We start from the raw sequence: 23,339 nt of genomic DNA, 5'->3' as shown, positions 1-23,339 counted from the left end.
TTCATTACATTCCTGAGAGTATCAAGGATAGTTATAAACTTGTACTTCCAAATTATTCTGTGAAGTTGAGATTTGAAATTGCCTTTAAGTATCATAACTTTTTTAGGTTCTATGTTGTGTCTGTGACTAGAAAAATGCTCAGCCACAGGTAATTCTGTCTTTCTTTCTTTAATCATGTGGCATGAGATCTCCACTAACAGGACATTTGCAGCACTGGATCAGGTACATAACATTGGAAGTGGAACATGTCCTAGGGATCTTACAGTCCTGCTGTGTGTTGGGGATTTGGATCCTGAAACTTAATTCAAGGATGACATCTCGTCACCACATAAATAAAGACAGAATTACGGGCACAACATAGAACATATGAAAGTTATTATACTTAAAGGCAATTTTAAATCTCAACGTCACAGAAGAATCTGGGAGTACAAGTTTATAACTATCCTTGATACTCTCAAGGATGGAATGAACCTCTTTTTGCATCTGTGGAGAATATGAGAAACCTGGAGGCCTGGTGAACCCCTAACACCAATTTAGAAACTCGCACATTCCTTATCAGTGGACTAATTAAGTATTTACTCCTCTGCTCATCCTGTTCTGGTATTTTTTAAGTGCAAATTAATCACACCATGTCTGTGCCTTTATATATTTATGTTAAAATATCTTTGCATTTATGCTATATTTGTTTTCAAATTCTATCCAATGCTTATGCAAATGTGGGACAAGTGAGTAGAGGCCATTAATTATTTAGATGGATAGATTTTTACTGTGTTTGGATCAGTTCAAACTTTATTTCAAATAGTACTGCTGTTGTCAGCTGTTTATGCTGTATTTAATAACCTAATGGTTGGTATACCTTATTTGCTTACAATCTGTAGGAAATGATTGAGCCTCGTGTGGCGCAGAGTGTAAGCTCTCGCTCACGACCTGAAGGTTCAAGTCCAATCCCTGTATGGTTCAGGTAGCCGGCTCAAGGTTGACTCAGCCTTCCATCCTTCTGAGGTTGGTAAAATGAGTACCCAGCTTGGTGGGGGGTAATAAATTACCTGAAAGCACTGCGGAATAAGTTGGCGCTATACAAATACCAAGATTTATTTATTTAACTGAGTGAAATGAGCTACCAAAGTTGTACACCCTAGGTAACGCCCACGTGAAGATGCTCCTCCTGTCACAACTAATCTGCCCTATCCAATACTGGAGTACTTAAATTGTGAAACGGAGTGGAGAGAAGTCCTTCCTGGAGGATAGCTCTAGGGATGTGAAGTATCAAAGTCTCTCCTGTGGGACTAGCCCATTGAATATACCTAGTTTGGGAATAAATGTGTAATCAAAAGGGAGGAGGATGTGAAAGTATTAAGGTGATCTGTTACACTTGTCATTCATGGGTTAGTACAACTTTAAGTCTCAAACTCTCAGACCTGACTGAACTGTTCTTTGTAGTGGGGGAGTTTTAACATTCCCTAGAGGCCATATTTAGCCATAATATCCACATTCTCGTACTTTTATCTGTAAAACATAATGTATTCATTTGTGTTAGGATGTGTTACTTTTTACAGCAATAAGGTGTAACAGAGTGTTGGTCCACTGTGACTAGACACAAGACTGCACTATAAATAGAGCTATCAATGGGTTGGGCCCCTCAGAAAGAGCACAGTAGAGACTTCACACAGTTGATGTCTCTTGTTCTTTCTCTGATGATCATCGTTAATTAATGTGGACACATGAGAGAACTCAGATCCCAGTAGCTTTACTGCCAATTCTAAATTTAAAGCTGTACTCCAACAAAGGTCTGCAGTCTGGGGTCTTGCTTGGAGTTTGTACTTATTTTGGAGTCTTCTTCATTTTGGGTTCTATAATATGAGTCTGAATACATGTTGGGGTCCTTTTATATGAGATGACAGATGTCCCAAAGATTATCGCTCCTGTGCTTTCACAAAGGAGTGATAATTGCTTACTGAATGGAGGTGGAGAGCGCCGGAGATCTCTCCCAGCCGCCCTCCTTCACTTACAGTAAGAAAGCAGTCGTTTATACGAGATGTACGACTGCCTGTTGGCATGGGCCGATATCATTAGTATGTTATGCATTCAGAAAATGAATGACTAATGATAACTGAATTATTGTTTGTCGTTCAATTATTGACCGTGTTTACATTCAATGATTACCGTTCAGTTTTGTACAATCCAACGATTACCTAAACGATAAGAGTTCCGCGTAAGAGGACCCCTGGTCTCAGGTCTGCAACAATTTTGGGATGTGATGGAGTCATTCACTCCATTCGTGCATGTATTAAGTAAGCAGTGTTTGGGGCATGGCCTATGCAAATAGGGTAAATTCGGTATCTCCTTGGTGTTACTACTGTGAAGTACTGTAGGAAAGTATGGTCACTAATTCTGTGTGACGCTGAGCCCCACACTACAACCCTTTTTTATTTCTATTATTAACATGGCCAGCATTTTTGAGCAGAAGGGTGGCAACCCCGGACAGGACACACATCACAGCTATATGTTAGTAGCTTGTGGAATGTGCCATGACACCGGTAGAAGATGTCAGAGCACAGCCACATACGAGGACCCTGTGCAGATATGTGCCATTAAAAAAAAGGTTTTGTACCGTGTTAGCCAGTAAAAACCTCATAAAACTGTCACATTCCTTAGCTCAGTGAACTGATTAAGTATTTATCTCTTTTCTCAGGTTATTTAGTGTTATTTTAAGTCTTGAGTGCAAGACAGTCTCAAATTTCTGTGTGTGAACATTTATTTAGATCAAGAGGGGGTGTCATCACTGCATTTGTGTTATAATTGTGCCTCATCCAAAGCAGTCTCAATACCCCGATGAAGGGTTGATAAAAGAAGCACCCGAAAGCTTGGAATAACATCATGTATTTTTGTTAACCATTAAAAGCATTTTGTACATCCTTTTCAGCAGATTTTGATGCAGATTTTTATACCGCTATGCCGAAGGCTTTAAATCTTCAAAGCGATCTGCTGTAGTTCCGGATTTTCATAGGAATTTTGGTGCATATTTTGCTGCTGTGGAAAATTTTGCGCCAAGTCCGCTACATGTGAGCACACTCTGTGTTCACAAAGGTCGAGAATTTTCAAAGCATGTGCAGCAGAAATGTGAGGCCGAAACTTGGATCCGTACTGAATCTGCAATAATGATGAATAGGGGTTTTAATATCTGTGGCGCGTTCATTATTCCACGCAGACTTTTTTCTGGAGCGTATGACTTTCATAAATAAAATACCGCAGTCATTTGCATCAATCGCAAGATGGTTAGCAGATTCTGTCAGGCTTTAGGCGCAGAATTCATAGCGAAAACATGAATGAACATAGGAACGTGGCCTTAGGACTTATTCATACGGGCAAGTATTGTGTGTTGCGAGACGCACAAAACTCACACGAACATCAACTCATTCACATGAGCAATTCCCCCCCCCCCCCCCCCATAGCAGTGATCTTGTGAGGATAAAAATCGCAGCTTGTTCTATCTTTTGGTGTTTCCTTGGAATGCTTCGCCCATTGCTTTCATTGGGACATTAAATACATTGCATGGCTATCGCATACTGTGCGATGTGCATGTGAGTGCGATGCGAGGTTTCCCATTGAAATCAATGGGAAACACTTCTAATCCTCGGACTGGATCGCAATTTCACAGAAGTGATGTGAGGCATCAAGGTGAAAAATGTACGCTGGCAAGCGCGTTATTGGACTGGGTTTCAAGGCCTGATATAACGCCTGCTGTGTGAATGTAGACTTAGGAGGATATGATGGAGAACATGTGTATGCCAGGACTCTATGCAGGTATGGGCCATGACAATGGTAGGAGATGATGGAGCACAGGTCTATACCAGAACTTTGGTATGTGTCATGAGTATGGTAGGAGATGATGCAGCATACTCTATGCCATCACTATGGTAGATAATTGAGCACAACTGTATGCCCAGGACCCTGGTATGTCCCATGACACTGGTAGGAGATGATAGAGTACAGTTGTATGCGATGACCCATGTGCAGATATGTGCCATGACCATGGTAGGAGCTGATAGAGCACAGCCACAACCACACTCGGTTTTACCTTGGCTGGTATTTTTTTGTGACAAAAGTAGCAACTCTCTATGTGCCATGATACTGGTAGAAGGCGGTGGAGCTCAGCTGTATGCCAAAACCCTGGAAGGAGATGATAGAGCACAACTGCATGCCATGACTGTGGAATGTACCATGATAGTGGTTGGAGGTGATGGAGCACAGCTGTATGCCAGGACTGTGGTATGTGCCATGACACTGGTAGAAGATAATAGAGTACAGCTGTATGCCAGCAACCTGGTACGTGCCATGACAATCGTAGTAGATGATGAAGCAGAGCTGTATGCCAGGACCCTGGTAGGAGATAATAGAGTACAGCTGTATGCCAGGACTATGGTATGTGCCTTGGCTCTGGTAGGAGAGGATTGGGAACAGCTGTATGCCAGGATCCTGGTAGAAGATAATAGAGCACAGCTGTATGCCATGACTGTGGTATGTGCCATGACCCTGGTAGGAGATGATGGAGCATAGCTGTATGCCAGGACTTTGGTATGTCCCATGACCCTGGTAGAAGATGATGGTGCACAGCTGTATGCCAGGACGCCAGTAAGTGCCATGACTCTGATAGGAGGCGATGGAGTACAGCTGTATGCCAGGGCCTTAGCAGATGATAGAGTACAGCTGTATGCCAAGACCCCGGTATGTGCCATGACCCTAGTAGCAGGGGATGGAGTACAGCTGTATGCCAGGGCCTTAGTAGATGATGGAGTACAGCTGTATGCCAGGACTGTGGTATGTGCTATGACCCTGGTAGGAGATGATGGAGCGCAGCTGTATGCCAGGACTGTGGTATGTGCCATGACCCTGGTAGTGGATGATGGAGCGCAGCTGTATGCCAGGACTGCGGTATGTGCCATGACCCTAGTAGCAGGGGATGGAGTACAGCTGTATGCCAGGGCCTTAGTAGATGATGGAGTACAGCTGTATGCCAGGACTGTGGTATGTGCTATGACCCTGGTAGGAGATGATAGAGCGCAGCTGTATGCCAGGACTGTGGTATGTGCCATGACCCTGGTAGCAGGGGATGGAGTACAGCTGTATGCCAGGGCCTTAGTAGATGATGGAGCACAGCTGTATGCCAGGTCTGTGGTGTGTGCCATGAGCCTAGTAGTAGTAGGTGATGGAGCAGAGCTGTATGCCTGGACTGTGGTATGTGCCATGATCCTAGTAGATGGTGATGGAGCACAGCTGTATGCCAGGACCCTGGTACTAGATAATAGAGCACAGCTGTATGCCAGGACCCTTAGTAGGAGATAATAGAGTACAGCTGTATGCCAGGACTTTGGTATGAGCCATGACCCTAGTAGATGATGATGGAGCACAGCTGTATGCCAGGACCCTGGTACTAGACAATAGAGTACAGCTGTATGCCAGGACTGTGGTATGTGCCAGGACCCTGGTAGTAGATGATGGAGCACAACTGTATGCCAGGACTGTGGTATGTGCCATGACCCTAGTAGATGATGATGGAGCACAGCTGTATGCCAGGACCCTGGTACTAGATAATAGAGTACAGCTGTATGCCCGCACCCTAGTATGTGCCATGACACAGGTAGCACAGCCATGTGCCAGGTGTAATGTCCCTCCTCCCCGGCGCAGGGATCTCTTCCCTCTCTCCCCGCTGTTGCTATGGCTATGACCATTCCTGCAACGCAACACCCATGTGACCTGCTGGATGATGGCTGCTGTGATGGGAGGTATGTCGTCTCACCGCGATGCTCAGCCCCTGACACTGGGAGGAAGGATCTAGCGGGGCTGGCAGAGGGCATCATGCAGGCCGCGGGCAGCTCGGGCTCCGGGAGAGGCGGGTGTTACTAGCGGGGGCCGAGCTGGACGCGGTGGTCGTGCTTGGCCTGGACCCTCATCCTGGCAGCATCGGGGTGCGTACTGTATGATGTATATGGAGAGGGGGCTGCTGCCGGGCGAGGAGGGGTGGCAGAGGCTGGAGTGGCAGAGGCTGGGGTGCCTGGCAGCTGCCGCCGCTGAAGGACACTGTACGGATCAGTGAATTGTACACTGACCATTTGCAGGCGCCGCGGTCACTGCTGTCCGGCACAGCGCCGTGTCCTGTGGATCCTCACTGCCTACATACATGATCTTACAGCACATACATGTATCTGTGCAGCACATCTCTACTTATACCACGGGCACAGTGTATAGAAGATCTGCATATATGTTTATCCAAATAGCACATGAGTGCCTGCATGTTCATACATCCTATTGACATGACCATACAGTGCATTTTAAATGGTATGCTGAGTGTATATATATATATATATATATATGTGTGTGTGTGTATATATATATATATATATATATATATATATATAGACATTACATTAACAGGTTCATGCATTGCATTAGTGTGTTATATATACTGTAGCACATAGACCTATGCTCACATGTATATATATATATATATATATATATATATATATATATATATATATATATATATATATATCACATGTATAGATATGTTCACTCACCGTATACATGCCCAATTATACAGGGTGTAGTGAAAAAGCCGGATCCAGCGCTATATCTCAGTAATGGTGTCCTAGATTGAAATACCAATAGCATACTTCAGTAGAAAGTCAAGGATGAGCTACATGATGGTATGGTGCACGGGCCCCTGGGGTCCCTGGAACATGGATTTCAGTTTTGTGTTGTGGCCCTTGCAAGAGATAGGGAGCAAAACCGATTAGCAAAGTTGAAGAGTAACATTTCTGCCGCTCTCCGCGTCTCTGTAAGCCCCATACGTCTGCCGCTATGACTGATGTAAGGAAAGAGTACTCGAAGTGGCGTCCTCCTGCTACAATAGGAGCAGATCATGCAGGAAGTCGCCCACCATCTGTAGGACAATCAGGTACCGATCCGTGTAGAGACTCAACCCATATCCACCAAGTCGATCGCGCCAAATTCGAACCCACACGTTCACGCTAAAATTTGCGTTGTCATCTGATTGGGTCATAGAAACAAGAAAACTGACAGCAGGAAAAGCCCCCCCTGGTCCATCCTGGATTAATTCTTATCCCAGGCAGCTTGAATTTATTTATCACTGATTTCCCAACCACGTCTGCTGGAAGTTTCTTCCAAGCATCTACTACTCCTTCAGTAAAATAATATTTTCTGATGTCGCTTCCGATTTTGCCCCAACTAATCTCAGTTGGCTCTTACTAGTAATTTGCATTGCATCTGCACTGAATCAGCGCTTCGTTAACACGGTCCTGTAGCGTCATCGCTGGACCACATTGTGAAACAATCCATACATGTATCATAGCAGAAAGAGGCCGCTTGGAGTTCGCTTTCCTTACTTCAGTCATAGTGGCGGTCCCACGGGACTTAGAGGCGGAAAGCGAATTTCTACTTCGCACATGCTACTCCTCAACCTTGCAATTGGCTTTTACTCTGCATCTCTTTCAGGGGCCACAACATAGAATTAAAATCCATGTTCCGTAGCCCCCAGGGGCCCGTGCACCATACCATCCTGTAGCTCATCCATGACTTTCTATGCAATGTGTGCTATTGCTATTTCAATCTAGCACACCAGTACTGAGATATAGCGCTGGATTCGGCTTTTTGACTACACCCTGTATCGTTCATAACCTGGTTTGTTAGAGTTCTCAGAGACCACATACAATCTGCTACAAGCCCTCTGTGTAATTATCCTGCCTACAGGTATATAGGGAAGCTATAATAACCCTGTATATATATATTTACATTTGCTCTTCTCCGGCCATTTAAATGTATTCTTTGCAAAATTCTTAATGAATGCCATGTGTTTGGTTGGCGAGGCGTCTTTCTTTGTGTTCCTCGTCAGCAGGTTATTGCATCCATATTAATCATTGAACTTGATGACTGTAACACAATACTTCCAGGAGGATCCGTTTTTATTTAATTAGTATCACATACGATATACGTTCGTCCTTTGTTCACGGTGACTAGTAAGTTAAACCAGTCCATGGCTACATTCATAATGTTCGCTGAGGCCTGGGCACAGATTGGGCTGATGAGAACTTTCCCTTTATTTCTGGACAGACAACTCAATCTGGGGATGAAGGGGTTAAGATGAATAGATCTATTTGTTTACGCTGCTGCATTGTGTGTCGATTGCAGTAACACTGTGCGATCCATAGGCTGGAGAGGGAATGGTATGTGTAGGATGTGTAGGTGACGTCATGGGTGTTTGTGTTCTATAGTGGATCACATACAACTCTACTCTTTATGCCTTTTTAAGCAATTACATCGTAAATATTATCCTTCCGTACAAAATTGTCTAATGTTCAGTGTTATTAAAGTCAGATAATATTTGGGTGTAGATTAGAGTAATGCAGATTATCACCTGTTTTGGATTATTGAATGATCATAGGAAGAGCATAGGAAATGTACATGTATACAATGTAACCATCTCGCTTCTCTGTTAGCTGCTCATTCTTCTGCTCCGGGATTGTGAGATTACAGATTATTTTGCATTTAAGTGCTGGATTATCCAGATTGTCTGAAATGTTGGATGCTAGATTATAGGTTTTTTTGTAATTTTTTTTTTTTTTTTTTTATATCCTATACAAGAAATTGTCAGTTTTGCATATTTTACACAATATCACTGTGCAGCCGGTAATAAGGAAAGCAACAACAACAAAAAAAGAACAAACAAAGGGATTATGAATTCTTGTTCTTCATGTTATGGCCCTGTTTAGAAACAACAGGAACCTGGCGATTCTCATTTGCCCGAGCGAATGATCTGGTGACGTCAAGACCAACTCGTTCGCGCTCGTGCCGCCTGTCTAGGCTTTACGATTAGCGTTGAGAATCGTACGGTTCTCATTGACTTCTTATTCAGTGATTCACGTTCTTATGTGAAAGACTGAGCGATCCGTGTTTAAAGTGCGCGGCTGGCGCTGATTTTATGGCGCTGCAACTGAAGATGAAGGAGAACCGCACGATTCTCGTTCACTGTTCACTCCTTGGCTCGTGTTTGAACTTAGTGATTACTGTTTGAACAACTAGCTGAATGATAAGGGCTCATGTCCACGGGCAAAATAAGAATTAAAATCCGCAGCGGATTTTAACTCTTCCCCTGCCCGCAGATCCGCACCCCATAGGGATGCATTGACCACCCGCGGGGTAGATAAATACCCGCGGATGGTCAATAAAAGGGATTTAAAAAAAAATGGAGCATGAAAAAATCTGGACCATGCTCCATTTTCATGCGGGTCTCCCGCGGGGACGGCTCCCGCGGGCTTCTATTGAAGCCTATGGAAGCCGTCCGGATCCGCGGGAGACAAAAATCAGATTTTACTCACACGCTCCGTTTCTTCTCTTCGCCGCGGCGCCATCTTCTCTCAGTCACGGCCGGATCATTTTGCTTCGGGACGGCGCATGCGCGGGGCACGTCACCGACGTCATCCTGTGCATCCGCCGAGCCGAAGAAAAAAGATCCGGCCGCGACGCAGAGAAGATGACGCCGTGGCGAAGAGAAGAAACGGAGCGGATGGGAGGTGAGTTTATTCTCATTTATTCTTATTTTCAGCGCTCATTTCCGCGGGGCAGGAGGGACCCGCTGCAGATTCTCCATGTAGAATCCGTAGCGGGCCTGATTTTCCCCGTGGACATGAGGCCTAACTGTTCCGCTGAAACGCAACAATTAGCCAGAAGATATAAGATAACATGTTTTTGTGTCTACTGAAATGAAGTTTAAGGGTGCCTAGCGATATTTTTTCTTGCGATGCGAGAGCGATGATTATGAAACCAATGATTTTCAATAGTTCCATACTCATTTGCGATTTTTATTCTTAAGTCTCGCAGCTCAGAGAAGAAGAATGTGATATCGCTCAGTGTGTTCAATGGGGTCGGCGGCAGCCCCATTAAAAGCATAGGGAGTACATCGCGGACTTCTGCCACAGCTGTCACAGCTATGGTAGAGGATTCCTTCATCCCCGCAGGGATCGGGGACAGAAGTCCGTGATGCTATCCTATTGGTTTTAATGGGGCCAGCGCTGCTGCGGCCCCATTGAAAGCAGTGGATTGCAGGCAACCCCTGCAGCGATGATTTTCGGGGAGGGGCTTGAAATATAAACCCTTCCCTGAAAATCAGCCCTAGCTGTAAAAAAAAAAGTTTTAAAAAATTATACTCACCTAGAAGAGCCGTCCGGCTCTTCTCTCTCGCACGGCAGTCTTCTTCTGTGTTCTGGAGGCTGGGGATTGAATAATCCCCGCCCCCAGAAAGAGCTGGTCTTATTGGCTGAGTGCTCAGCGAATCATAGGCACCGCTCAGCCATTGAATGACAGCTGAGTGCTGCCTGTGATTGGTCACAGCGTTCAGCCAATCACAGGCAGCGCTCAGCCATTGAATGACAGCTGAGTGCTGCCTGTGATTGGTTACGGCGTTCAGCCAATCACAGGCAGCGCTTAGCTATTTAACAATGAATCTCAATTTTCACCAGCTCAGACCTACTTGGGGTTATAGATTCATTTGCTAGTCAGATTATAAATTTGTGTGATGCTGTTACATGAATCTACCACTTAAACTGCCTGCAGGGGGACACAGTAATTCCTGTCACAGTTATTGATGATGACATAGCTCCTGTCACGCAGTTGTAATAAAGCAGACTACAGCTCATCCTTCTGAGTTCTGTAGCTTATATAGGTGAACACTGATGGTAATGATGATTAAATTGTACCCCCCCCCCCTCACAGGCAGAATGGTATAACCATAGCTAATGCTGTATTAATGCATTATGGGATTGATGTGAAACTGAAAGTAAAAAATATCACTCTCAAGATGATGCTTGATAAGCATCAGACAGGGGGACTTCACTGCATGAAAGTGGTTGCAATACACAGAGGAAACCTCCAGAGTGTGACAGGCAATCAGGTGAAGGGAATAGGGATGGGATTTAGATTTATCTTCAGGATCAGTCATCATAATAATATCGGTAGGGGTCCGACTCCTGGCAACCTTGCCTATCAGCTGTTTGAAGAGTCCACAGGGCTCCAGTGAATGCTCTGGCGTTTTTCTCGGCCTGTGATATCATGTTCATTGATCAGATATCTTTTGTGCAGCTCAGTAACATTCAAATGCATAGGATTGTGCTGCGATACCAGGCACAGCCACTGCGAAATGAACAGTGCTGTACCTGGTATACAATGAAGAGTCCACAGCACGTGCTGCGAGGAGAGCCTGGCACTGCCCGCCTTTTACTCAGAGCTCCGTTGTAGCTCGGTTCTGAGTCAGACCTGTAAGGCCGGGCTCACACAAGCATAAGACTACTGCTTATAACGCCTGTGTTGTACACGCATGTCATATGCGGTACTTTGCCAACAATAAACAACATTGCCTTATCCATTTCCACTCACATTTGCGTGTAGGAATTGCATAATATGTGTGCGCAAAAAAGAATGCCGCATGTTCTATTTTGCGGTGTATTACCTGCGGCCCATTGTCCTTTATGGGTGCGTTATTAATGCTGCCCATATGCCATTGCGAAGCGACAGTGCTGGAAATATAAACCTAAAAACCCAGGAAGACTGTGCATTACAGCTTGCGTGAGATACGCTGTTATGCGCAGTACAATATCGCTGCCATATGCGGTGGAAAGCCGGGTCACCGCCGACTCCACATTATTCTACACATGCAGCCGTGTGAGCCGGACCTAAGTGTGATTGTTCGGAAATGCAGCAGTGTTTCAGAATAAAGCATATATGGGTCGAATGGGGATATCTGTCCCGGGTTCATATTGCCCGTGATTCAGGCAGCATGAAACTGGTGACGGGTTCCCTTTAAATAAGGAGTAATTCACATAGGAGTAGAATGGATGATGCTAAGAATCCAACTGGAAGCTAGATCATATATCTGTAGTTGACAGCATATGGAAATGGTAAATATTTTCTTAAATGTAGGATTCTGAGCAATGTTTTGACAAATATTGTTACAGTACAATGGAAAGAAAACATCTGCTCATAGTAACATAGTTTATTGGGGCCTTTTCACACTAACAATTCTGTTTTCAAGCCCAAAGACATGCATTGAAGTGGAAGCTCAAAGATAGAACATGCGAGTGCAATCCACACATATAAAGTCCATGCTGCGAGAAAAGATAGGAGCTGACCTATCTTTGGTGCAAGCTGCACAGGATTTTCCATAGACTCCTATGGGAGCTGGATAACATGCACCACGCACCTCCTGACTGTGTGAACGGGCAATTTCACTGCTAATTAATCAGAGAATGGTAGAGTTTGGAAGGGCGCTCCAGGGTGATCTGGTCCAACCCCCTGCTCAATGCAGGATCACTAAATCATCCCAGACAGACATTTGTCCAGCCTTTGTTTGAACACTTCCATTGAAGGAGAACTCACCACCTCCCGTGGTAACCTGTTCCAGTCATTGATCCCCCTCACTGTCTAATAACTAATCTGTGTCTCCTCCCTTTCAGTTTCATCCCATTGCTTCTAGTCTTTCCTTGTAGAGATGAGAATAGGGCTGATCCCTCTGCACTGTGACAGCCCTCAGATATTTGTAGACAGCTGTTAAGTCTCCTCTCAGCCTTCTTTTTCGTAAGCTAAACATTCCCAGATCCTTTAACGGTTCCTCATAGGACATGATTTGCAGACCCCTCACCATCTTGGTAACTCTTCTCTGAACTTGTTCCAGTTTGTCTATGTCTTTTTTAAAGTGGGGTGCCCAAAACTGGACACCGTATTCCAGATGAGGTCTGACTAAGGCCTCATGTCCACGGGGAAAATCGGGCCCGCTACGGATTCTACATGTAGAATCTGCAGCGGGTCCCTCCTGCCCCGCGGACATGAGCGCTGAAAATACGAATAAATAAGAATTTACCTATCCGTAGCGGGCGGCGAAGCTCTGCTCTTCCTCACGGCCGGATCTTCTTTTTCGGCCGGCGGATGAATTCCTGACGCCGGCGGCACGTCGCCGGCACGTCGTCGACGTGCCGCGCGCATGCGCCGGGCACATCCGCCAAGCCGAAGCAAGGGAGATGCGGCCGTGAGGAAGAGAAGAGCTTCCCGGCCCGCTGCGGGTGAGTAAATTCTTTAAATTCCTATTTTAGGTCTCCCGCGGATCCGGACGGCTTCCATAGGCTTCAATAGAAGCCCGCGGGAGCCGTCCCCGCGGGAGACCCGCACGAAAATGGAGCATGGTCCGGATTTTTTCATGCTCCATTTTTTTTAAAATCCCTTTTATTGACGATCCGCGGGTATTTATCTACCCGCGGGTGGTCAATGCATCCCTATGGGGTGCGGATCCGCGTGCAGGTAATCCGCTGCGGATCCTAAATCATATTTTCCCCGTGGACATGAGGCCTAAGGCTTCCTGTACACGGGCGGATTTGCATTGCAAAATCCGAAGTGGAATTCCGCCTCCGGATTCGGCAGCAAATCCAGCCCATAGCATGCTATGAGAAAACATGATTTCCTGCGCATGAGTGGAAATCGATTTTGTGCAGGCTACGCACAGCTGGCTTCCATTGAAGTCAATGGAAGGCGTCCGTCCTACGGCCATTCTGCAATCATCATTGCAGAATGACCGGAGGAGCTGCGTCATCTCAACTGCGCATGTGCCGGACTGCGCCACGGCTGGCACATTCGCAGTAGAGGAGGCCGCGTCATCGCCATAGCGACCGCGCAGCATCCTTTGTACGGCGCATGTGTCGGCCATTGCTCAGGCCAGCACATTCGCAGCAGAGAAGAAGACGCCGGACAGGTAATCTGGGTCACCGGCCGGGCACAGGGTCGAACTCTGCTGTGGGAATCACGCATGCGGCATCCAGCTCGCCCGTGTGCAGGCGGCTTAGGGAAGAGTAGAGAGGGATAATTACTTCACATGATCTAGACTCTATGCTTCTCTTAATGTATCCCAGAATTGTGTTTGCCTTTTTTGCTGCTGCATCACATTGTTGACTCATGTTCAGTCTATGATCTATTAGTATACCCAAGTCTTTTTCACATGTGCTGCTGCTTACCCCAAATCCTCCCATTCTGGATGCGCTTTTTTCATTTTTCTTGCCCAGATGTAGGACTTTGCATTTCTCCTTGTAAATACCATTCTGTTAGTCGCCGCCCTCTGTTCAAGCTTTTCTAGATCTAGTTCTCTCTCTCTCTCTTTTCCCTACTGTTAGCTATCCCTCCTAGCTTTGTGTTGTCGGCAAATTTGATCAGTTTCCCATCAATTCCCTTCTCCACATCATTTATAAAAATGTTGAACAACCCTGGGCCCAGGACAGAGTCTTGTGGTACCCCACTTGATACATTCTTCCATTTGGATGTGCAGCCATTTATTAATTTTTTTTGTATAAATTCTTTATTTATAAATTTTGGGGTGGGTACAGAAAGAAAAAAGGGAAATCCACTTATCTGGAGCGAAACCCGGGAAGCATGTGGGAAAGAAAAACAAGAAACAGTTTCTCTGTGAACATGAGAATAACAAATTAAAGGTGGACGATTCTGTTTAATTATCCAAAAGGCATACAATATTTACATTGTAATAGAAAGTATATCTATGCTGAATGTAGTCAGGTAGCAAAAATTCCCTCTTTTTTTTCCCTCTCCTCCCTCCCCCTTTTTCTTACAATCGAGAGAGTGGTTTGGCATTGGGAGGCTTATGTGTTGCTATTAAATAAAAGATTCTGTCTGTTTTTGTAGCATAGCCATTTACTCCAAGTCTCCAGATATCTATCCAGATTCTCATCTCGGAGGCATCTAGTTTTTTTTATAGTTACTCATGGTATTTAGCTCATTGTACCAATCCTGAATGACGGGGGGGTGGGGGGGGGGGGGAGGGGGGGGGGGATCTGTATCTTTCCAATGTCTGGGAATTAATACTTTGGCGGTGTTTATGAGAAATGGAAGCAAGTTTATCTTTCCCAGGTTGCCAATAGCTGGATTCAAATTTAATAGTAGTAGTTTTGGGGTGATAATAATTTTGGTTCCTAAAATAGAATTAATCCTAGTTTGCAAGTCATACCAATGTGCAGCCATTTATGACCACTCTTTGAGTACGATCACTCAGCCAGTTGTGAATCCACCTAACAGCTGCCTTGTCAATCCCATTTTTGGTCATTTTTTTCAATAAGTATGGTATGAGATACTTTGTCAAATGCTTTTCTAAAGTCAAGATATGCTATATCCACCGCATTTCCCTGATCAACCCAGTGGGTGATTCTGTCATAGAAGGAAATTAGATCCGTCTGGCATGACTTGTTACAAACCCATGCTGGCTCTGGTTAATTACTCTGTTTTTATCCAAGTACTTGCATACATGCTGTTTCATAATTTGTTCAAAGATCTTCCCCGGATAGAAGTCAGGCTCACAGGCTTGTAGTTTCCTGGATACACCTTCTTCCCTTTTTTGAAAATAGGGACAACGTTTGCCCTTTTCCAATCTTCTGGGACTTCTCCTGTTCTCCAGGAATTTTCAAAGATTATGGCGAGTGGTTCAGCAATTACCTCCGCTGCTTCCTTTAGTATCCTAGGATGTAATTCATCTGGACTTTGAGACTTGAATTCATTTAAGTTAGCTAAGTGTTCCCTCTCCATCTCTCTGTTTGTAGACAGTCTGCATTCTTTTATTCCCCCCAATAGCACAGGGAAGATCATTTGATGTTCCATCTGCTTTCTGAGAGAAAACAGATACAAAATAGGAATTTAAAAGTTCGGCCTTCTCAACATCATTCTTAACCAATTCACCATTTTCATCTTGTAAGCATCCAATAGCATCTTTGACTTTTCTTTTGCTTTTGATGTACCCCCTAAATCCTTTTTAATTGCTTTTGGCCTCTGTTGCAAGCCTCAACTCATTATTAGCTTTAGCTTTTCTGACACTTGCCCTATAGTTCCTGCAGACCGCATTATATTCTTCTTTAGATATTCTCCCCTCTTTTCATTTGATAAACATATTTTTCTTCCTTTTTAGCATGTGTATAGGTTCTGTGTTCATCCATCCTGGTCTATTTAAATGCTTCCCAGTCTTCCTTCTTTTAGGGATTGTTAACGATTGTGCTTTGAGAATCTCATTTTGCAATATTTCCCAACCTTCTTGGACATTTCTGTCCTTAAGAACATCCAACCATTGGATTCTTCCTATCCTCTTTCTGAGTTCATTAAAATCTGCCTTTCTGAAATCCAACCTTGAGGTCTGAGTCTTCTCAGGTCTTCCTCCCCCTTTTTTCCAATATTCAATGATAACATGATCACTGCCTCCTAAGGTCCCAGCCACCCTTACTTCTTCAACCATTCCCTCCCTGTTGGTAAGAATTAGGTCCAAGATAGCAGGTCCCCTTGTTTTCTCTTCTACCTTTAGAAGATAAAGTTGTCAGCAAGAGCGGATAAGAATTTGTTGGATCCATTACTTTTACCTGAGAAAGATTCCCAACAAATGTCTGGATAGTTAAAATCTCTCCTGATCACTATGTCATGCTTTTTGGAGAGCTTGGCCATCTGATGTAGAAAGCGTTCATCCATATCTTCTGCTTGTCCAGGTGGCCTATAGTAAATGCCTACAATAGTATCCTTTCGGTTGTTCCTTCCTTGTATTCTTACCCAAACAGTTTCTACAGAACTTCCATGTCCTGAAGCTTGAATCTCTGTAAAGAGGAATATTTTCCTAACATACAACGCAACACCTCCTCCCTTTTTTAGGTCTGTTTTTTATAAATAAGTTGTATCCTTCAAGCCTTGTATTCCAATCATGTGTATCATTCCACCAAGCTCCCGTGATGCCTATGACATCATATTTCTCTTCCTGTGATAGGAGCTCCAATTCTCCTTGTTTGTTTCCCATGCTCTGGGCATTTGTGTAGAAACATTTTAGTTTGTGATCGGTGTCTCTTTCTCCTCTAATTTCCTTCTGAATTTTTTTGTCTTTGTTCTTTCTTTCCACTTCTAATAGCGAGGTTCTCAAATGTATTAATTAGCTGTATATTTTTACGTGGCCTTTCACTTCCTTTCCCATATTATTCTAGTTTAAAGTTCTCCCTATGAGTGAAGCAAGGCCCCCACCAAATATATGCTTACCTGTCTTTGTAAGGTGCAAATCGTCTCTAGCAAGGAGTCCATCGTATAGGCAATTCACTCCATGGTCTAGAAATCCAAATCTTTGCTGATGGCACCATCGGCGTAGCTAGTTGTTCACCTCTAGAATCCTGTTCCATCTTCTTATTCCATGGCCATCCACTAGGAGGATGGAGGAGAAGACCACCTGTGCTCCTAGTTCCTTCACCTTTTTTTCGAAGTCTTCAAAGTCTCTGCATATAGTTCCAAGGTCCTTTTTTGCAGTGTCATTAGTCCTTACATGTATTAGTAGGAATGGGTGGTGTTCTGTAGGACTGAAGAGTTTTGAGAGCCTATCAGACACATCTTTAATTTGTACACATGGTAGACATCACACCTCTCATGAGGTGTCAGGTCTGCAGACAGCGGCCCCTGTTCTTCTCAATAGGGAATCCCCCACAATCACCACTCGCCTTTTCTTCTTCACAACAGCACTTCTTTTTCTCCATTCAAGAGGCCTCTGTGTGCTTACTAAACAGTTCTTTGTGGGTAGAGTCATTTCTTGCTGTATCTCTTTCTCCTCTGCTCTGTTCTTTGTGGGGTAGAGTCATTTCTTGCTGTACCTTTTTTTCCTCTGCTCTGTTCTTTGTGGGGTAGAGTCATTTCTTGCTGTATCTCTTTCTCCTCTGCTCTGTTCTTTGAGGGAAGAGTCATTTCTTGCTGTACCTCTTTCTCCTCTGCTCTGTTCTTTGTGGTTAGTCATTTCTTGCTGTACCTCTTTCTCCTCTACTCTGTTCTTTGTAGTTAGTCATTTCTTGCTGTATCTCTTTCTCCTCTGCTCTGTTCTTTGTGGTTAGTCATTTCTTGCTGTACCTCTTTCTCCTCTGCTCTGTTCTTTGTGGTTAGTCATTTCTTGCTGTACCTCTTTCTCCTCTGCTCTGTTCTTTGTGGTTAGTCATTTCTTGCTGTACCTCTTTCTCCTCTGTTCTGTTCTTTATAGGTAGAGTCATTTCTTGCTGTACCTCTTTCTCTGCGGCTCTGATCTTTGTAGGTAGAGTCATTTCTTGCTGTACCTCTTTCTCCTCTGCTCTGTACTTTGTGGGTAGAGTCATCTCTTGCTTTACCTCTTTCTCCTCTGCTCTGTTTTTTGTGGGTAGAGTCATTTCTTGCTGTACCTCTTCCTCCTCTGCTCTGTTCTTTGTGGGGTAGAGTCATTTCTTGCTGTACCTCTTTTTCATCTGCTCTGTTCTTTGTGGGGTAGAGTCATTTTTTGCTGTATCTCTTTCTCCTCTGCTCTGTTCTTTGTGGGTAGAGTCATTTCTTGCTGTACCTCTTTCTCCTCTGCTCTTTGTGGTTAGTCATTTCTTGCTGTAGCTCTTTCTACGCGGCTCTGTTCTTTGTGGGGTAGAGTCATTTTTTGCTGTACCTCTTTTTCTTCTACTTTGTTCTTTGTGGTTAGTCATTTCTTGCTGTACCTCTTTCTCTTCTGCTCTGTTCTTTGTGGGTAGAGTCATTTCTTGCTGTACCTCTTTCTCCTCTTCTCTGTTCTTTGTGAGTAGAGTCATTTCTTGCTGTACCTCTTTCTTGTCTGCTCTGTTCTTTGGGGGTAGACTCATTTCTTGCTGTACCTCTTTCTCCTCTGTTCTGTTCTTTATAGGTAGAGTCATTTCTTGCTGTACCTCTTTCTCCTCTGCTCTGTTCTTTGTGGGTAGAGTCATTTCTGGCTGTACACCTTTCTCCTTCTCCTCAGGAACCAGTACCAGGTCCCCCTGTGTGAGAACCAGGTACCAATTCCCAAGCAGTATGGGTGCTGGCTGACTCCTGATCCTCCTGCTTCTTTGGGTCATATGCTTCCATTCCTCGGCTTCTGCAGGTACACTGGACATTTCTTTTCCTTCAACATTTTGAAGTCTTTCTTCTGCTCTGTCAAGGAAATCCTCATCTTCCTTAATAAGTTTCAGTGTAGCTATTCTTTGCTGAAGATTTTGCACCTTTTCCTCCAGTAGAGACACAAGCTTGCCTTTCCGGCAGGTGAAGTTTGGCTTTTCCTCTGGTAGGTCTGTAAACATGTAGCATACACTGTAGCGCACCAAATGGCTCCTCTCCTTTTCCATGTTGTCATTGAATTTCTACTTCAAAACTTCTATAAGTCAAGAATTGTAGTGAAGATACATAACCTTTAAAATGCTACTAAGTGTACAACCTAACGGCGTGCAGTCTGGCAATGTCCTCCGAGCAGCTAATCCTGGTAATCATCCCGCTTACAGTGATTCTTTGTTTACTAAGATTTTTTGGAAAATTAAATCAGAAACGCGATTGGCTGGTATGTTTAACTCCTTCACTTGCCAGCTATCATACAGTAAGGCAATGACTGTCAACCTGCTTAAAGAGGACTAGTGCAAGAATAGCAGGCTGCTGGTCTGTTTGCATTTTAGTTGCCAACTCCCTCAGATTTTATGGGAGTCTCCCAAAATAGGAGATTTCTGGCATATCAGGCAACAATAAAAAACGGCTGGCAGCTGCCACTATGAGTAGCTTGCTTCATTTGTAATTGTGTATTGACTTCAGTGGGAGCTAGATAAATTTGTACTCCATGAGCTCCCCCTAGTGGTGGCTGCAGACAGTCGGAATTGAATTGCTCATATGTTTATGTGAAGGGAAGCACTATATTGGCACTATTTGCTAGCAATATTGTTTATTGGTAGCTGCTGCCAGTCTTGTGTATTAGGAGCACTTTGCTGCCACTGTCTACAAGGAAGCACTTTACTGGAAATGTTAATGAGGTTACGCTGATGTTAATGGAGGCACATTGTTCGCAATGGTAGCATTTGCATAGAGGAAAACATTTCAGCCTCCTTAAAAATATAGTAGGCAATTATAATTTGTAGGGTGACATTTTGGTTTGGTTTATTTTTTTTTGTAATTGAAAGCTTATTTAAAGACGTTTTCCAGGACTTAAAAATATAATTGGCTGGAAACAGAATAAAATAGGAGGATAAGATATTCACCTCCCTAAATGGTGCCCAGTCCAGTGCAAGAGGCCGCGGTCCCCACCTCTCCAATCCGGGAAGTTCACTTTAATACTACTTTTTATTGGCTGCCTGCAGACAGCTGGGTCGGATCCTGCTGCGAGAATTCTCGCAGCGGGACCCGCCCTAAGCCCCTGTAGGGACCAGTGCGGCGCTCACCTCTCCCGTGGCTCCGGCTCTTTGATGTGCCGGCTGCCAGCAAGAGCCATGGGAGCCGGGAGGGAGCAGAGCCGTGGGAGCGCCTCTGCGAGACCCGCACAGAAATAGAGCATGCCGCGATTTGTTTTCCTCGTGTATTTTTACGCAGACAAACCGCGGCTGTCTGCATAGGATTGCGTTTTGCAAAGCCATCCTATGTAGGCGTCCAGGGGCGGAAATTCTGCGCAAAATCCCGCCGCTGAATTTCTGCCCGTGTGCAGGGGGCCATTTTCTGTCTCATGTTGATGAAAACAATAAAAGCCTTTGTTTACCATGAATGTCGCACTCTTCAACACCAGAAAATTTTACATAGATCTCCACTCCAGACACATTCAATTTGTTGTTCTCTGGATCAATGTCACAGGATAATAGGTTAAATTAGATGGATTTGCCTTTTTCCGATCGAGCATAATAGTGTTATATGAATACAAGTTACACAGTTGGCACAACCCTTTGCTACATCACACATTTACGGTAACAGATGGATGATACAACATATTCTCCACCGCTGTACACATATCTCGCATCACTCTTCCCTATGGGGCTTACCGTCTCATATCTCAGGCGCATGCACCCTAGGATCAATTTTGTATCAAGCAAATGATCCTATCATCCATCATGTGTGGGAGGAAACCAGAGCAAACCTATACAAACCCATGTAGATATCACCCTTGGTTAGATTCAAACCCTGGATCCCAGAGCTGCAACGGGGTTAACCCTTAGCACACTCTTCTAATTGATATTAATATGAAATAGGTTGTGCAGTGAAATCACACCTCCCCTTTAGCCTTCTATTGTCAGAATTTGCGAAAATTGACTTTGTAGTATAGAGAATTGAATAGTACGACATTCTCCCTGTCTATTATATGGCCTGCCGCCTACAGCTGCTCCTTATAGACAGATTACTAGATTAGCCAATCGTTAGGGTGGAGATCACCGCGTGGCGACATGTGACTGTAAGGGTGCGTTCACACGAGCGCATAAACGGCGCGTTTTTGCGCCCAATCGTATAAACGTGACCATCTAAGGCATTGATTTCCAATGTATTTGTTCGCACGGGCGATTTTACGGCGCGTAAAATCGGCAACCCGAAAAAAAACCCGGAACATATGCGACCGAAATACGTGCCAACGCATATTCGATGGCCGAAAAGATAGTTTGCAAAGTAGGAACAAACGATAATACGCTTTCTAGCTCTGGTCATGATCGCCGAAAAACGTTCTTTCCGGCGATTAAACGCTGCGCACGTGCAAACGTAAATACGCCTACGCTCGTGTGACCGCGCCCTAAACCACGCTTGCATACAACTTAAGTGCAAATCGTTACGGTCTTCTAATTGATCGTTAATGGTTTTACGATGCAGCTATTAACAGTCCGTCTGAAGACGGTTGTGGTTTGTGATATAAGTGCTGCACAGTGGACGCAACTTGTGTCTCGACCCTTAGGCCTCATGTCCACGGGGGCCACAGGGTTTCCCCGTGCAGAATCCCGCAGCAGATTCCACCGGGCCTGCAGACATGAGGCTAAAAAATACATTATACTCACCTGTACTCGCTCTCTGTCGCGGTCGGATCTTCTTTCTTCTACACAGTGGATGCACACGGGACGCAGGCGGTGTGCCGCACGCATGCGCCATGCCCTTATTTTTTAAACTCCTGTTTTCCCGCGGTCCGCGCACAGGCGCAATGCCAGCTGCAGACGTGCTGCGGATCTGGCCGACTTCAATGGAAGCCGCCGGAGCCGTCTGTGTGGGAAAACGGTGCACGCTGCGGTTGTTTTCCCGTGCATGCGATCTGCACGTCAGGGGAAAATGACATCTGCAGGTATTTCATTACCTGCAGGTGCCCAATGATTCCCTATGGGTGTGGATCGTACGTGTGTAAATGGATTTATGCCATAGACATGAGACCTTAGTGCTACTGGATTGTTGTTTACTGACACTTAGGTCGGATTCACACTGATAGGACCAAAGCAACGAACTGTTAGAGGGGCAACCCATATACAGATATACAAGATGGGACGTAAGGTCAGATCAGCCCTTCTCCCAGGGCATACACACTTGGAGTGTTATGCCTAAAGGAGCGCAGCGGATCCAAGAACAGCATCCACATACAGAAAACCGATATCCCCTAAAGGAAGCGCCTCTCCAGGATTATTGGGTGCGCCAAAAATGGGACAGGAAGGTCTGCCATGCTCACTAAGTAGCGTGCAGAGTCAGGTATCTAGAACTCACTTCGTAGGAAAGGAATCGTTTATAGACAGAGCTCAGTAGAAGATTTAGAGCTCAATCAGAAATGAGATTATTAAAGAAAACTTCAGGTTCAGTTCAGAGATCGGCTGAGAATTCTGAGTTTGATAATAAATATGATAAATGATAGATTAGGTTCAATTTGGTTCGGTTCAAAGCTCGATTAAAAAGTCAGAGCTTGAAAAGTAAATGCGAAAAAAAGATTCAGGTTCGCTTCAACGCGTCTCATCGGGAGGACCCCGATTCATCAGGGACCCAATGGATGTAGAAGGAAATGATTCAACTCAAATTGATTACGACTGCGTAGAAAGCCACAGCCTGTAGAAAAAATGTATACAGCTAGGTTAATGGCTAAACTCACCAGCAATTGTACTAGGGCCATGGTGGCGAATCTATGGCACGCGTGCCAGAGAGGGCACGCTGACGGCAGTGTGTGCACCTGGGATCCTCCTCCCCTGACCTCTCCTTGTTGGTTCCACTCAAGGTGAGGAGAAGGGAGGATGGTCCAGGCGCACACACTGAAGTCCATAGCAGCACCGAGAAGAGAAGGAGTGGCGCTTAGACTACAAGGAGGAGGTAAGTATATGGATCAAGGGGTTTGGGCTACTGTGGGGGGGTCACTATTACTACTGGGGCTGCTATGGGGGTCACTGTTACTACTGAGGTCAATACAGGGGACACTATTAGTATTAGTGTCCCCATATCAGCCCCAGTAGTAATAGTATTACTATTGAGGTCACTGTGGGAGACACTATTATTATTGGGGCTGATAT

General features: G+C 44.8%; 1 protein-coding gene across 1 annotated transcript in view; it reads left to right on the top strand.

Moving 5' to 3' along the window:
* Positions 1-5,912: 5,912 nt before the first annotated feature.
* Positions 5,913-23,339, top strand: part of DTX3 (deltex E3 ubiquitin ligase 3) — a 79,299-nt gene continuing 61,872 nt past the window's right edge. The window contains exon 1 of the mRNA XM_066584417.1: positions 5,913-5,966. The gene's annotated coding sequence lies outside the window, so the exon portion shown is untranslated. The remainder of the gene's footprint in view (positions 5,967-23,339) is intronic.

This window comes from Eleutherodactylus coqui, chromosome 1, assembly GCF_035609145.1.
Source record: "Eleutherodactylus coqui strain aEleCoq1 chromosome 1, aEleCoq1.hap1, whole genome shotgun sequence".
NCBI lineage: Eukaryota > Metazoa > Chordata > Amphibia > Anura > Eleutherodactylidae > Eleutherodactylus > Eleutherodactylus coqui.
The sequence above is the reverse complement of the archived record's forward strand: the minus strand, read 5'-3'. Positions and strand labels throughout refer to the sequence as shown.